General features: G+C 42.5%; 1 long non-coding RNA gene across 1 annotated transcript; it reads right to left on the reverse strand.

Moving 5' to 3' along the window:
- Positions 1-1,938, reverse strand: LOC125537239. Its single transcript, XR_007295711.1, has 4 exons — positions 1,669-1,938; positions 1,369-1,428; positions 1,075-1,158; positions 1-392 (listed from the first exon to the last, which is right to left on the reverse strand). It is a non-coding gene; the product is annotated as an uncharacterized LOC125537239 (long non-coding RNA).
- Between the last annotated feature and the right edge of the window lie 13,541 nt (positions 1,939-15,479).

Here is a 15,479-nt window from a genome sequence, read left to right on the forward strand (position 1 = left end):
AGCAACTTGAACATCCTAGGCAGAACTTCTTTTCGTACTTGTCAAACTGGAGCATCCCAGGCATACATATCAAGTTATACATGACATGATCATTTCTAGTCACCCCAAGCACAAATATTTGAGTCAGTGGACCATCCTAGGCACAAAATTCGTAGTGCATGCCAAACTGGAGCATCTCAGGCACACCACAGATATACATACATATCAAGTTTACACATAACATAACATGATAATTTTTAGTCCATGACCAACAAGACCGAGTATGAAGGTGATCACTCCTGAACACACATTGCTGTCAAAATTTGCATCAACTTTTGGTTTCTTGACGTACATGAAAAAAGAGCTCTAGCTTCTACCTCCAGTTGTAGTGCTTCTTGCTGGGAAGGACCACACTGAAGCAAATACAAGTCAGTTTGAGCACAAGATCATGTAAGTGTCATACATTCATACTTCAAATATTTACTTGTGAGCTAATCGACGGAATATGCATCAACAATGCATTTGACTCGCAGGAACAAATCTCTGGTCCAGTTAATCATGAAACTGAGAGGTCACAACAGACAGCCGGCAGGTCAAATGATAATTTCTTTTAAGGCCGAGATGAACTGCTTGTAAGCTCTACTGTCTTCCAGATTAGTCACATCATTTATTATCAGAAATATCACTTGAGAATGACAAAACTATTCTTGGTGCAAATATTTGCAGTTTTGTTTCGATAAATGATAAATTCTTTTAAGGCTGAGATGAACTGCTTGTAAGCTCTACTATCTTTTAGATTAGTCACATCATTTGTTTGAGATACAAGCGGACAAAATAAATAAAAAGGAGAATCACAACTCATTAGTCTTCACATATTCATCGTCGAGATTAGCACCTGGTGACACCTTTTTATGTGTAGAATGAGCACGATTTAGTTGGTTTACAATTCAGTAAGAATTCTGAAACAACTCTCGACCATGGTCACGTAGGATTCACAACAGATTACAAATACATTATGTTCATGTATGTGCCATCACATGCATAATGATGGGGAATAAGAACAATCCCCCATAGATCCAGCAGGAAGATACTTACCCATTGAATGATCTTTTATTCCCAAAAAGGATACTCCGGTCTTTTCATCTATATTCTAACAGGTATGAGGCATCTCCAGAGGTACTGAAAATAACCAAATGCGTTTTTTCTTATTGCAACAACTAGAATGAGTCACTAATAATGCTATCTACAATTTCATATAGTGGTTCATGCTTCTAGAGCTCCAGCTTCTTATATGATGGAACACGAAAAAGGTCATCTGGTTGATTGTAGTGTTTCTCTAATTTCATCCAAATTGATAGATCTAACCTAGAGCATGGCAAACCAGCATACCTGAAGACTCAAGCATGGCAAACCAGCATAAATTAAAATCTTGTATTGTGGGATCTCTAGCTGGCACACAATGAGATAGATTAATTAGTACACCAGCCATCTCCTGCAATTAGTACAGAACGCACAACTAGCTGTTTTTAATTATTGGTTGTGAAATAAATTTAGTGCAGGAATTCTGACAGGCACACTAGAGAGTTGCATATTAGATAGAACACGAACATGGTGAGATTTGTAGCTAGCGGCCATTACATATACAAATTTGGAGGAGAGATTTGGGGGAGGGGAGTGGGAGCAGTGTACCTTGCTGTTGAACTTGAGAGGGGAAGGAGTTTAGGAGCCCGCCACCGGCGAGCTACTGCTGGATCCGGATCATGAGTGGTAGGAGTAAGGGAGTACGGATCTCAAGGGAGTATACCTGCGAGCTGCTCCTAGAGCCAGAGATGGGGAGGAGGCGAGGATGCCAACACCGACTTGCCGCAGTCGAGTTGCTCGAGAGAGGACGCGGATCTGGGCCGCCGCCACCGTCTGCCACTCTCCTTGGGAGTGAGTAGGGATGAAAATGGAACGGAAACGGACGGAACTAAGTGTTATTATATTTGTTTTTACATTTTTTGTAGAAGCGGAAATGAATAGGGAAACCTCATAAATGAATACGGAAATAGATACTACCGGAAACAGACACGGAGCAAATACAAAATGGATACGGAAATAGAAATGGGCATTGATCGAAACTTAAAAAACCCCTTGAATTATAGAAAAATACACAAAAAACAAATAAATTTAATGAGTTATTAACATGGCTACAAAATAATATCATTATGTTAGCAACTTAGCGTAGTATTTTAGTTGTACTGGACAATTGCGTATAGGGTCAAGCTAAGTACATGTGTGGTAGTAGAAGCTAGGCCTCAGATCAATTCTACTAATTGTGTCACTGTGTTCTCTTTGGTGATTGGACTACAAAGTAGTCATAGGTCTATAGTAAAAACAGAAATTTCATATTCACGGAAACGGAAAGTTCCGTTTTCATGCATGTTCCACCGTAAAACACCGTTCCATTTTTGTTTCCGTTTCCGCATAAAAATTTCATTTTCACTTCCGTTTTGCAAATTTCTGTTTTCGTTTTTCACATTTCCTCTCCGTTTCCATCTTTCCTCCGGAAAAACGGAAAGTTTCCACTCCATTTGCATCCCTAGCAGTGAGAGATCAGGTTTGGAGGTTAAGGATATCTGAAGCAAATTAACCATGGGCGAGGGTCCTTTTTGCTAATAGTGCGCACAGGTGGTTTCATCATAACCTGTACCGTCTATTTGCAATCCAATGGTCCAGAACCATTTTTTCTATTTTTCACCACAAGCCCATCTTCTATGCTAGTCGTTCCCCCTTGATCCCAGTCAACAGTGAATAGGTAATGCCTAACTAGTGTAACCTGACAAGACCGAAGCCAACTATTGCATATGCAACACAGCAACAAACAACTATTGCATATGCAACACGACAATAAATATTCGTCCAACCACTCTTAGTTTTTACTCCACGCACGAAATTCGTCCAACCACTCTTAGTTTTTAATCCACGCACAAAGTTGGAAGCACGAACTGGTCGCCGCCTCAACGACTACTATTAAGATTATGGTTGCACTTAGCTAACCTATGCTGAAATAAAATTGCCAAAGAGTTGTGGCTGATGTGAGGGAAGGGGTATTTATATTAGGAACAACCCTCTTAGTTTAGGTGTGAAAACAGTTCAAAGGAGGGGCTAAAAGCATGCTAACCAGCCGGGCAGGGCAACAAACACATGGAGTCTCGCGCAACAATTAATGCTCTCGACAACTTGCATTGGTACTCTCATATCCATTGACTCATGATTTCAAATGATGCACTGTTTGATTTTCCTGAAAGTAGACTTCATATGCTATCCATTTTGTACTCCCACACATGTTGGATACTCATATATTTATGTGGCATGGTGCAACAAGTTCTGGGACGAATTCTGGAAATGTGCATGCAACAATAGATTACCGAAATGGCTTGTTGTTCTTCCTTGGGGTGTAACTAGTTGCCCTTGTCACTAAAACTTGGTTTACATCAGAGTTGAAACTTGTTCTCTTCAAACTTGTTGAGCTTCAAAACTGGTTTCTTCATGAGATGAACTTGTTTATTCGACATTGTACCTGAGTAAAATTAGCACACAAGATTGGGGCAGTATAAAGGTCTCATAGATAGTTTTGAATAATGATCAGCTAGGAGCGCATTCACCTCTGTTCTATTTGTTTGGCACGGCTCTTATCATGGGACCCAAATAGATCTTCTTTGTAGAAGCTTCATTTGATAGTTGAGATTTATCATGAGGAGAAGGTGATAAACGAGGTGAACCTGGGATGTCCTCATCATCCTCCCTCTCTTCAAAAGGAGTCATCCTTGACTCTTGACCCTCTTGATTGAAGCATGGAGACAAATGAACAATGTTGAATGTTGCACTCACAACATAGTCTCGAGGAAGCTCAATCTTGTAAGCATTGCCATTGATCTTGGCCAAGACTTTGAATGGTCTATGTCCACGAGGTATTAGCTTGGATTTGCGCTCCTCTGGGAACTGATCTTTGCGCAAATGTATCCAAACCAGACCATCAGGCTCAAAAGTCACCTTCTGGTTTTTGTTTGCCTTAGCTGCATAGTACTTGGACTTCTTTTCTATCTATTTTCTATTCTTCTAATGAAGCTTCTTGCCTTCTTCACATATACATCATGCTTTGAAGTGTCCATGTTACATCTATCTTGTAATGGCAGTGGCAACAAGTTGATTGGTGCAAGTGTTTTGAATCCATATACCACCTCAAATGGGCACATGATCGTGGTAGAGTGAACTTCTCTGTTGTAAGCAAACTCCACGCCCAATAAACACTCTTCCCACTCCTTCAAATTCTTCTTGATCATTATCTGCAACAAGGCTGAGAGGGTGTGGTTCACTACCTCTGTTTGCCCATCGGTTTGTGGGTGACATGTTGAAAACAACATCTTGGTTCCCAACTTTACCCATAATGTTTTCCAAAGTAACTCATGAACTTCACATCACGATCTGAAACAATAGTCCTCGGTATTCCATGCAAGCGAACAACCTCCTTGAAAAACAAATCAACATGTGAAGCATCGTCGTTCTTGTGACACGGAATGAAATGTGCCATTTTTTAGAACCTATCAACCACAAAAAAATTGAATCCCTCCCCCTCTTAGTCCTTGGCAGTCCTAAAACAAAATCCATGCTAATATCTTCCCAAGGAGCATTTGGAAGAGGTAGGGGAATTTATAAGCCATGGGGATTCAACTTAGACTTAGCTTTATGGCATGTGATGCATCGCTGCACAATTCTCTTAACGTCCTTCCTCATAGCCAATAAAATTGATCAACTAATAGCTCATAGGTCTTCTCACCACTAAAGTGTCCCATTAATCCTCCTGCGTGAGATTGCTGCAAAAATAAGGGCCTAAGTGACGAATCTGGAATAAACAATTTGTTACCTCTAAAGAGGAACCCATCATGACATGGTATTTATCCCAACATTTCCCATCTTTACATTTCGCATATGGTTCTAAAAATATATGATCAGTGCAATACAATTCTTTTAAGCTCTCAAGTCCTGGTACCTTCATTTCTAATTGTGTCAAAAGAACATGCCTACGAGACAAAGCATCATCAACCATGTTTTCCTTTCCTCTCTTGTACTTCACAACATATGCGAAAGTTTCAATGAATCCTACCCATTTAGCATGCCCACGATTCAGCTTAGCTTGGCCTTTCAAATGTTTCAAAGCCCCATGATCATAATGTACAATAAATTCCTTAGGCCATAAGTAGTGTTGCCATGTTTCAAGGACTCTAACCAAAGCATATACGTATTTATCATAAATAGAATAATTCAGTTGTGCACCACTCAGCTTCTCACTAAAATATTGTTGTACGATGGAACCCTAGTTCATGATCTTTTCACACTTGGAAGGGGAAAAGGGGAAGCGCAACAAATCGCTCAAACAAAACACAAATCACACATCCACTAGAATAGCCTACATGAGATGCACAAGCATAACATGAACAATCAAGGGAAAATAGCCCAAAGGTAAGGTTCTTCTCAAATCTAAAGGAGATGAGGTCTTGATGATTTAGGTAGACCCTTCTCCCTTAGGAGGTCTTGATGATCCTATGATGGGGATCCTTCTCCCTTAGGAGGTCTTGATCCTCAAGATGGAGGTATAAAGAGTAAAGCTCTCTCAAATGATCTCATATACTTTGGTAACCCTAACAAATGATCTAGGTACGAATATATAGGTGGATAGAGGTGAGGGACGAAGTGGAGGGGCAAAAGAGACAAATCCTAGTCATCTTGTAGGAGAGCCCGTGCGCATGGGCTAAGTGGGCCCCGTGGGCATGGTACATGCATATGCGCATGAGTTAGCCAGTAACTACAATGGAGGGGTCGGTGTGCACGGGGTCCTGGAAGCTCGTGCACATGGGGTATCGAGAAACTCTCTAGATAGGCCATGCAGATGGGGTCCAACACGGGCATTGCACACGGGGTCGAATGGGTGTGTCTTCTTCATGTTCCCGGTCTACATCTTTTGTGCAACCTTCTCGTCCTTCTTCTTAGACTTGGCGAGGCTCCTTAGCTCCTTGCTGGGGGTCGTCCTCATACTAATGATGCACAAGGTTCCATGGTGAGGTAGTAACCAAGTCTCATCCATATTCATGTCAAGCTCAAAAAGGAGTAAGTTCACCTCGCTTTCAATGGAACATGCACAATATCTTGTTACGAGTTGACTTGGTGCTTGACGAGTCTGTATGGTGTCCATGGGGATGACCGAAGGATACTTCATATCAAATATGCTATTGGTTTTCGTTCTTTCATTAAGACACCTCCAACACCTATTCCGCTAGCATCACATTCTATCTCAAAAGTTTTAGTGATTCAGTAAAATCAACAAAGGTGCTTCAGTTAATTGTTTCTTAAGCTCAAGAAATGCTTATTCTTGTGGTGCAACCCATTTAAAAGAAATTCCTTTCTCAATTCATTCAAAGGTGCAACAATTATATTAAAATCTTTCACAAACCTCCTGTAGAAACCAGCAAGGCCATGAAAACTTCTCACTTGGCTTCCATTCACCAGAGTTCGCCAATTCTTGATAGCTTCCACCTTAGATTCATCCACTTCAATTCCCTGTCCTCAAATAACATAGCCAAGAAAAACATCCTTGTTTGTGCAAAAGGAGCACTTCTCAATGTTAGCATATTTTTTTTCTTTCCTTAGCACATTCAACACATGTTTTAGATGTTCAATATGTCCCTCGCTGGATCAGCTATAGATTAGGATGTCATCAAAGTGACAACAACAAATTTGCCAATGTAAGCTCTCAAAACATGGTTCATCGATCTCATGAATGTACTTGGTGCATTAGTTGACCCAAAAGGCATAAGTAACCACTCACACAACCCAAATTTTGTTTTGAAAGCAGTTTTCCATTCATCTCCTTTCATCCTAATCTGACGGTATCCACTCCTCAAATCAATTTTAGAGAAAACAGCAGAGCCACACAATTCATCAAGCATATCATCTAACCTAGGAATAGGATGACACTACCTAATAGTTATAATATCGATAGGCCTACAATCCATTACCGTTCGCCATATTGCATCTTTGTTAGGTACCAAAATCACAGGTATAGCCCAAGGACTTAAACTTTCGCAAACATAACCTTTCTTTAAAAGTTCTTCTACCCGCCTTTCTATCTCCTTTGTTTCTTCAGAATTGGTGCGGTAGGGAGGTTGATTCAGAAGTGTTGCTCCTAGAGTGAGGTCAATCTGATGTTCTATGCCACACAAGGGAGGTAGACCAGCGGGTACTTCCTCCAAAAAACATCCTTGAATCCTACTAGACATCACTAACAACACCAGGAGACAAGTTAAGTCGTTAGCTGAAAGCAAAGCGTCTTTGTACACAAGTACAACGGCCACTTGATTTGGCTTGGGCCTCACATCTCCCAGTTCTGATTTTGTGGTCAACATGATCAAGTTCTATCCCCCTATTTTATTTTATCTATCAGTTTTGGCTTATGGCACTCACTCACCGATTTGTGGATATATATATATCTCTCCCCTTCCTTTTCTCTCCCTCTTTCTTACTCACTACTTTTAGTTCAGAAACTTTTTGCATGTCGTCGGCCATAATTTGTTGTGGTGTCATGGGTCTTAGCACCAAATCTTTTCCTTTCCACTTGATGGTGTATTGATTGGTTCTACCACAATGTTGAGATGAAAGATCATATTCCCAGTCTGCCAAACGACAAGTGAGACACCTCTGTGGGCACAACATCACACTCAACATTGTCATTATAGTCTCCAATCTGAATTGCACTTGTACCATGTGTGTGACCTTCAACTCTCCACATTCACTCAACCATTGGATATGATATGAGTGGGGTGTTGCAGCAACTTCAATCCAAGCTTATCACACATTTCTCTACTATAAGATTGTGACAACTTCCACCATCAACAATAACCTTGCATACCTTGTCTTGCACGTTGGCTCTTGTTTGAAACATATTGCGTCGTTGTCCATTCTCAGCTTCTTTGATCTGCACACTCTAAACTTTAGTGACAACATGGAAGGCACCTTGCTTATAATCACAATAATTCTCATCACCATCTTCAGTTTCTTCTTCTAGTTCACTACAAGACTCATATTCTCCATTCTCTGTGACCAGCATAGTATGCTTGTTGGGACAATCTTTCTTCCTGTGGCCATGTCCCTTACATGTAAAGCACTGTATCTCACTAGTATTCCCCGTGGATCCAATGGAAGATGAATTTGGGGCTGGAAGTTTGCTATTCTCCTTTGAATTAGATGCCTCATTTCTCCTCGTGACTGCACGTGCTTGGGGTTGATTTCCACCACCAGAACTAGTCATGATACCTCGAGCAACATTAAATTGTGGCACAAACTTACTCCCACTTGATGTAGCTTGAGCTGTAAAAGATGTAGTTCTATTTTGCTTCGAATCTTCTTGCAGTTGACGTTCAGCCTTAGAATCAAGATGTACAAGCTCAACCACATTACGATATGACTGCAAATCAACAACTCATTTGACAGTAGGATTCAACACATAGAGGAGGGTAGAGGGTGGCAGTACACACCAAAGATAAAATCACCCATAACTCAATTTTGCAAGACAGATCTGGTCTCCAAAATGTTGTTAAAAGCGACGAAGTGGGTGATGGACGCATACAACTTTTTGTTGCCATTGTTTTGGCTGGTCATGCAACTCAAAAGGAGTTTGTATGGCCAAATTGTGTCCATTTTAAGGGTACAACATCCGGGACAGAACGGGGAAACAACTTTCAAGGTAAGTTGATCGCGCTGACGAGCCATCTTGCACTATTCAAAATGACCTATAATTCTTTTTGTGCATGAACAAAATGAGGATTAGTTGTTATGTACATTATGATCCAAAATAATGCATCTGATCATGAAAAAGTGAGGGTGGTAGTGGGATGGGTGATAGACCATGTAAAGTATGAATTCCTGGATCTCGATGAAACAAAGAGCCTCCTCCCTCTGTTCAGACCGGACCTCTAGTCTTTCCAGTTCATAATGGAAGGATGTTGCATTGTTTCATATGGTATTGTCCATATATCTGTCCTTGGGTGAGCTCATGGAAGGGTGGTAGTGATGCGTAGCATCATACAGTCATCCCCATGGGCCTACCTACGTCTCTCACGACACAACATGGACCAATGACTAGAGCTCGAGCAAGGGCTATCGAAACTAAGGTGAACTCGCTCCTCTCTGAACTACCACCTTCCATATGTGAGACATGGCTACTACCTCAAGCGGAGACCTTGTGTGTGATTAGGTACTTGGAGGGAAGTCACGGAGCAACTACATCTAATGGACAAGATGTCGAGGACACCAAGTACAAGGACCAAACGGAAGAGTGATGGAAATATGCCCTAATGGTTATTATTATATTTCCTTAATCATAAGAAAGGTTTATTATTCATGCTAAAATTGTATTGACTGGAAACTTAAATACATGTGTGGATACATAAACAAATACCGTGTCCCTAGTGAGCCTCTACTAGACTAGCTCGTTGATCAAAGATGGTTAAGGTTTCCTAACCATAGACATGAGTTATCATTTGATAACGAGATCACATCATTAGGAGAATGATGTGATGGACAAGACCCATCTGTTAGCTCAGCATATTGATCATTCAGTTTATTGCTATTGCTTTCTTCATGTCAAATACATATCCCTTTGACTATGAGATTATGCAACTCCCAGATACCGGAGGAATACCTTGTGTGCTATCAAACGTCACAACGTAACTGGGTGATCATAAAGATGCTCTACAGGTATCTCCGAAGGTGTTTGTTGAGTTGGCATAGATCGAGATTAGGATTTGTCACTCCGAGTATCGGAGAGGTATATCTGGGCCCTCTCAGTAATAACATCATAAGCTTGCAAGAAAATGACTAAGGAGTTAGTTATGAGGTGATGTATTACGGAACGAGTAAAGAGACTTGCCAGTAACGAGATTGAACTAGGTATGAAGTTACTGACGATCAAATCTCGGGCAAGTAACATACCGATGGACAAAGAGAATTACGTATGTTGTCATAAGGTTCGACTGATAAAGATATTCGTAGAATATGTAGGAGCCAATATGGGCATCCAGGTTCTGCTATTGGTTATTGACCGGAGAGGTGTCTCGGTCATGTCTACATAGTTTTCAAACCCGTAGGGTCCTCACGCTTAACGTTTGTTGACGATATAATGTTATGTGATTTGGTGACCGAATGTTGTTCGGAGTTCCCGATGAAATCACGGACATGACAACGAGTCTCAAAATGGTCGAGAGGTAAAGATTGATATATAGGACGATGATATTCGGACACCGGAAGAGTTTCGGGATGCACCAGGTAGTCATCGGGTCACCCGAAGGGGTTCCGAACACCCCCGATAAGTGTATGGGCTTAATGGGCCAAAGGAGGGGACAAACCAGCCCACTAGGGGGCTAGTGTGCCCCTCTACATGGCCGGCCGACCCTAGGGGAAGGAAAGGGGAGGGGTGGCCCCTCATGCCTTTCCCTCCTTGTGAGAGAAAGGAAAGGGGGGCCTCCTCCTCATTCCTTCCTCTCGCACTCATATATGGAGGGGGGCTTGGGGAAGTTCCCAAGTAAGATTCGGACCTACTTGGGGTGCACCTTAGCCTCCCCCCTCTCCCCCACCTATATATATGTGGGAAGGGGCACCTAGCACAACCAGAACAATTGCTTAGCCGTGTGCGGCGTCCCCCCTCCACCGTTTACACCCTCGGTCATATTTTCGTAGTGCTTAGGCGAAGCCCTGCGGAGATCACTTCACCATCACCGTCACCACGCCGTCGTGCTGCCGGAACTCATCCACTACCTCGCCGTCTTGCTGGATCAAGAAGGCGGATGACGTCACGGAGCTGAACGTGTGCAGAATGCGGAGGTGTCGTACGTACGGTACTTGATCGGTTGGAGCGCGAAGAAGTTCGACTACATCAATCGCGTTAACAAACACTTCCGCTTATAGTCTACGAGGGTACATAGACACACTCTCCCCTCTCGTTGCTATGCATCTCCATGGATATATCTTGCGTGTGCGTAGAATTTTCTTTGTTTTCCATGCAACGTTTGCCAACAGTGGCATCCGAGTCAGGTCTATGCGTAGATGATATGCACGAGTAGAACACAAAGCGTTGTGGGCGGTGATAGTCATACTGCTTACCACCAACGTCTTTTGATTCGGTGGTATTGTGGGATGAATCGGCCCGGACCAACCTTACATGTCCACTCACATGAGACCGGTTCCACCGACAGACATGCAACTAGTTTTGCATAAAGGTGGCTGGCGGGTGTCTGTTTCTCCTACTTTAGTTGAATCAAATTTGACTATGGCCGGTCGTTGTAGAAGGTTAAAACAACAAACTTGATGAATCACCGTTGTGGTTTTTGCATAGGTAAGAACGGTTCTTGCTAGAAGCCCGTAGCATCCACGTAAAACTTGCAACAACAAAGAAGAGGACTTCTAACTTGTTTTTGCAGGGCATGTTGTGATGTGATATGGTCAAGATATGATGTGATATATGTTGATGTATGAGATGATCATGTTCTGTAATATTGACAACCGGCAGGAGCCTTAGGGTTGTCTCTTTATTGTATGAAGTGCAAGCGCTATGTAATTGCTTTACTTTATCACTATGCGTTAGCGATAGTTGTAGAAGCAATAGTTGGTGAGACGACCCCGACGCAACGATGGAGATCAAGGTGTCGAGACGGTGATGATGGAGATCATGATGATGCTTTGGAGATGGAGATCAAAAGCACAAGATGATGTTACATATTTTGATTGCATGTGATCTTTATCCTTTATGCATCTTATTTTGCTTAATTCAGCGGTAGCATTATAAGATGATCCCTTCACTAAATTTCAAGATAAAAGTGTTCTCCCCGAATATGCACCATTGCCAAAGTTCGTCGTTTCAAAGCACCACGTGATGATCAGGTGTGATAGACTCTACGTTCACATACAATGGGTGTAAGACAGTTTTGCACACGCAGAATACTAGGGTTAAACTTGACGAGCCTAGAATGTACATACATGGTCTTGGAACACTAGAGACCGAAAGGTCGAACGTGAGTCATATAGTAGATATGATCTACATAGAGATGTTCACCATTGATGACTACTCCATCTCACATGATCATTGAACATGGGTTAGTTGATTTGGATCACATATCACTTAGATAACTCGAGGGATGTTTATTTTGAAGGAAATATACCCTAGAGGCAATAATAAAGCTGTTATTTATATTTCCTTATATCGTGATAAATGTTTACTATTCATGATAGAATTGTATTAACCGGAAACTTAGTACATGTGTGAATACATAGACAAATAGAGTGTCCCTAGTATGCCTCTACTTGACTAGCTCGTTAATCAAAGATGGTTAAGTTTCCTCACCATAGAAATGTGTTGTCATTTGATGAACTGGATCAAATCATTAGAGAATGATGTGATGGACAAGACCCATCCGTTAGCTTAGCATACATGATCGTTTAATTTTATTGCTATTGCTTTCATCATGACTTATACATGTTCCTCTGACTATGAGATTATGCAACTCCCGAATACCGGAGGAACACCTTGTGTGCTATAAAACATCACAACGTAACTGGGTGATTATAAAGATGTTCTACAGGTGTCTCCGATGGTATTTGTTGAGTTGGCATAGATCGAGATTAGGATTTATCACTCTGTGTTTCAGAGAGGTATCTCTGGGCCCTCTCGGTAATGCACGTCACTATGAGCCTTGCAGGCAATGTGTATAAAGAGTTAGTCACGGGATGATGCATTATGGAACGAGTAAAGAGACTTGCCGGTAACGAGATTGAACTAGGTATGATGATACCGACGATCGAATCTCGGGCAAGTAACATACCGATGACAAAGGAAACAACATATGTTGTTATGCGGTTTTACCGATAAAGATCTTTGTAGAATATGTAGGAGCCAATGTGAGCATCCAGGTTCCGCTATTGGTTATTGACCGGAGATGTGTCTCGGTCATGTCTACATAGTTCTCGAACCCATAGGGTCCGCATGCTTAACGTTCAATGACGATTTGTATTATGCGTTATGGGATTTGATGTACCGAAGTTTGTTCGGAGTCCCGGATGAGATCACAGACATGACGAGGAGTCTTGAAATGGTCGAGACATAAAGATTGATATATTGGAAGGTTGTGTTTGGACACCGGAATGGTTTCGGAAAGGTTCAGACATTTTCCGGAGTACCGGGGGTTACCGGAACCCCCCGGGGAGTTAATGGGCCTTCATGGGCCCTAGAGGAGAGAGGAGGTGGCGGCGAGGTGGAGGCGCGCCCCCCATCCCAACCCGAATTGGACTAGGGTTGGTGAGGCGGGGGGGGGGTGGCGCCCCCCTTTCCTTATCTGCTCATCCTCCTTCCTTCCTTCTACTAGTGGGAATAGGAAGGGGGGGCGAATCCACTTGGACCGGGAGTCCAAGTAGGACTCCCCCCATGGCGCGCCCCCCTTGGGCCAGCCACCTCTCCTCCCCCCTTTATATACGTGGGAGGGGGGCACCCCAAAGGCACACCAAGCCTTCTCTTAGCCGCGTGAGGTGCCCCCTCCATAGTTTCACACCTCGGTCATATCGTCGTAGTGCTTAGGCGAAGCCCTGCACCAGTAACTTCATCATCACCGTCGCCACACCGTTGTGCTGACGGAACTCTCCCTCGTCCCCAACTGGATCAAGAGATCGAGGGATGTCATCGAGCTGAACGTGTGCTGAACGTGGAGGTGCCATACGTTTGGTGCTTGGATCGGTTGGATCGCGAAGACGTTCGACTACATCAACCATGTTACTAAACGCTTCCGCTTTCGGTCTACGAGGGAACATGGACACACTCTCCCCGCTCGTTGTTGTGCTTCTCCTAGATAGATCTTGCATGATTGTAGGATTTTTTTGAAATACTACGTTCCCCAACAGTGGCATCCGAACCAGTTATATGCACGAGTAGAACACAATGAGTTGTGGGCGATAATAGTCACACTACTTACCAGCAATGCCTTACTTTAATTCGGTGGTATTGTTGGATGAAGCGGCCTGGACCGACATTACATGACCACGTTCATGAGACTGGTTCTACTGACATGCTTCACACACAGGTGGCTAGCGGGTGTCTGTTTCTCCAACTTTAGTTGAATCGAGTTTGACTACGCCCGGTCCTTGTTGAAGGTTAAAACATCACACTTGACAAAAAATCATTGTGGTTTTGACGCGTAGGTAAGAACGGTTCTTGCTACAAGCCCATAGCAGCCACGTGAAACTTGCAACAACAAAGTAGAGGACATCTAACTTGTTTTTGCAGGGCTTGTTGTGATGTCATATGGTCAAGACGTGATGATATATAAATTGTTGTATGAGATGATCATGTTTTGTAGAAGTTATCGGCAACTGGCAGGAGCCTTATGGTTGTCACTTTATTGTATGAAATGCAATCACCATGAAATTGCTTTACTTTATCACTAAGCGGTAGCGATATTCGTAGAAGCAATAGTTGGCGAGACGACAACGATGCTATGATGGAGATCAAGGTGTCAAGCCAGTGATGATGGTGATCATGACGGTGCTTTGGAGATGGAGATCAAAGGCACAAGATGATGATGGCCATATCATATCATTTATTTGATTGTATGTGATGTTTATCCTTTATGCATCTTATTTTGCTTAGTATGGCAGTCGCATTATAAGATGATCTGTCACTAAATTTCAAAGTATAAGTGTTCTCTTGGAGTATGCACCGTTGCTACAGTTCATCGTGCCAAGACACCACGTGATGACCGGGTGTGATGAGCTCTATGTTCACATACAACGGGTGTAAGCCAGTTTTGCACACATAGAATACTCAGGTTAAACTTGACGAGCCTAGCATACGCAGATATGGCCTCGGAACGCTGAGACCGAAAGGTCGAGCATGAATCATATAGTAGATATGATCAACATAGTGATGTTCACCATTGAAAACTACTCCATATCACGTGATGATTGGACATGGTTTAGTTGATATAGATCACGTGATCATTTAGATGACTAGAGGGATGTCTGTCTTAGTGGGAGTTCTTAAGTAATATGATTAATTGAACTTTAATTTATCATGAAGTTAGTACCTGATAGTATTTTGCATGTCTATGTTGTTGTAGATCAATGGCCTGTGCTACAGTTCCCTTGAATTTTAATGCGTTCCTAGAGAAAACTAAGTTGGAAGATGATGGTAGCAACTACACGGACTGGGTCCGTAACTTGAGGATTATCCTCATTGCTGCACAGAAGAATTACATCCTGAAAGCACCGCTAGGTGCCAAATCTACTGCAGGAGCAACTCCAGACGTTATGAACGTCTGGCAGAGCAAAGCTGATGACTACTCGATAGTTTAGTGTACCATGCTTTACGACTTAGAACCGGGACTTCAACGATGTTTTTAACGTCATGGAGCATATGAGATGTTCCA

The sequence above is a fragment of the Triticum urartu genome, chromosome 2, assembly GCF_003073215.2.
Source record: "Triticum urartu cultivar G1812 chromosome 2, Tu2.1, whole genome shotgun sequence".
In the NCBI taxonomy this organism is placed as follows: domain Eukaryota; kingdom Viridiplantae; phylum Streptophyta; class Magnoliopsida; order Poales; family Poaceae; genus Triticum; species Triticum urartu.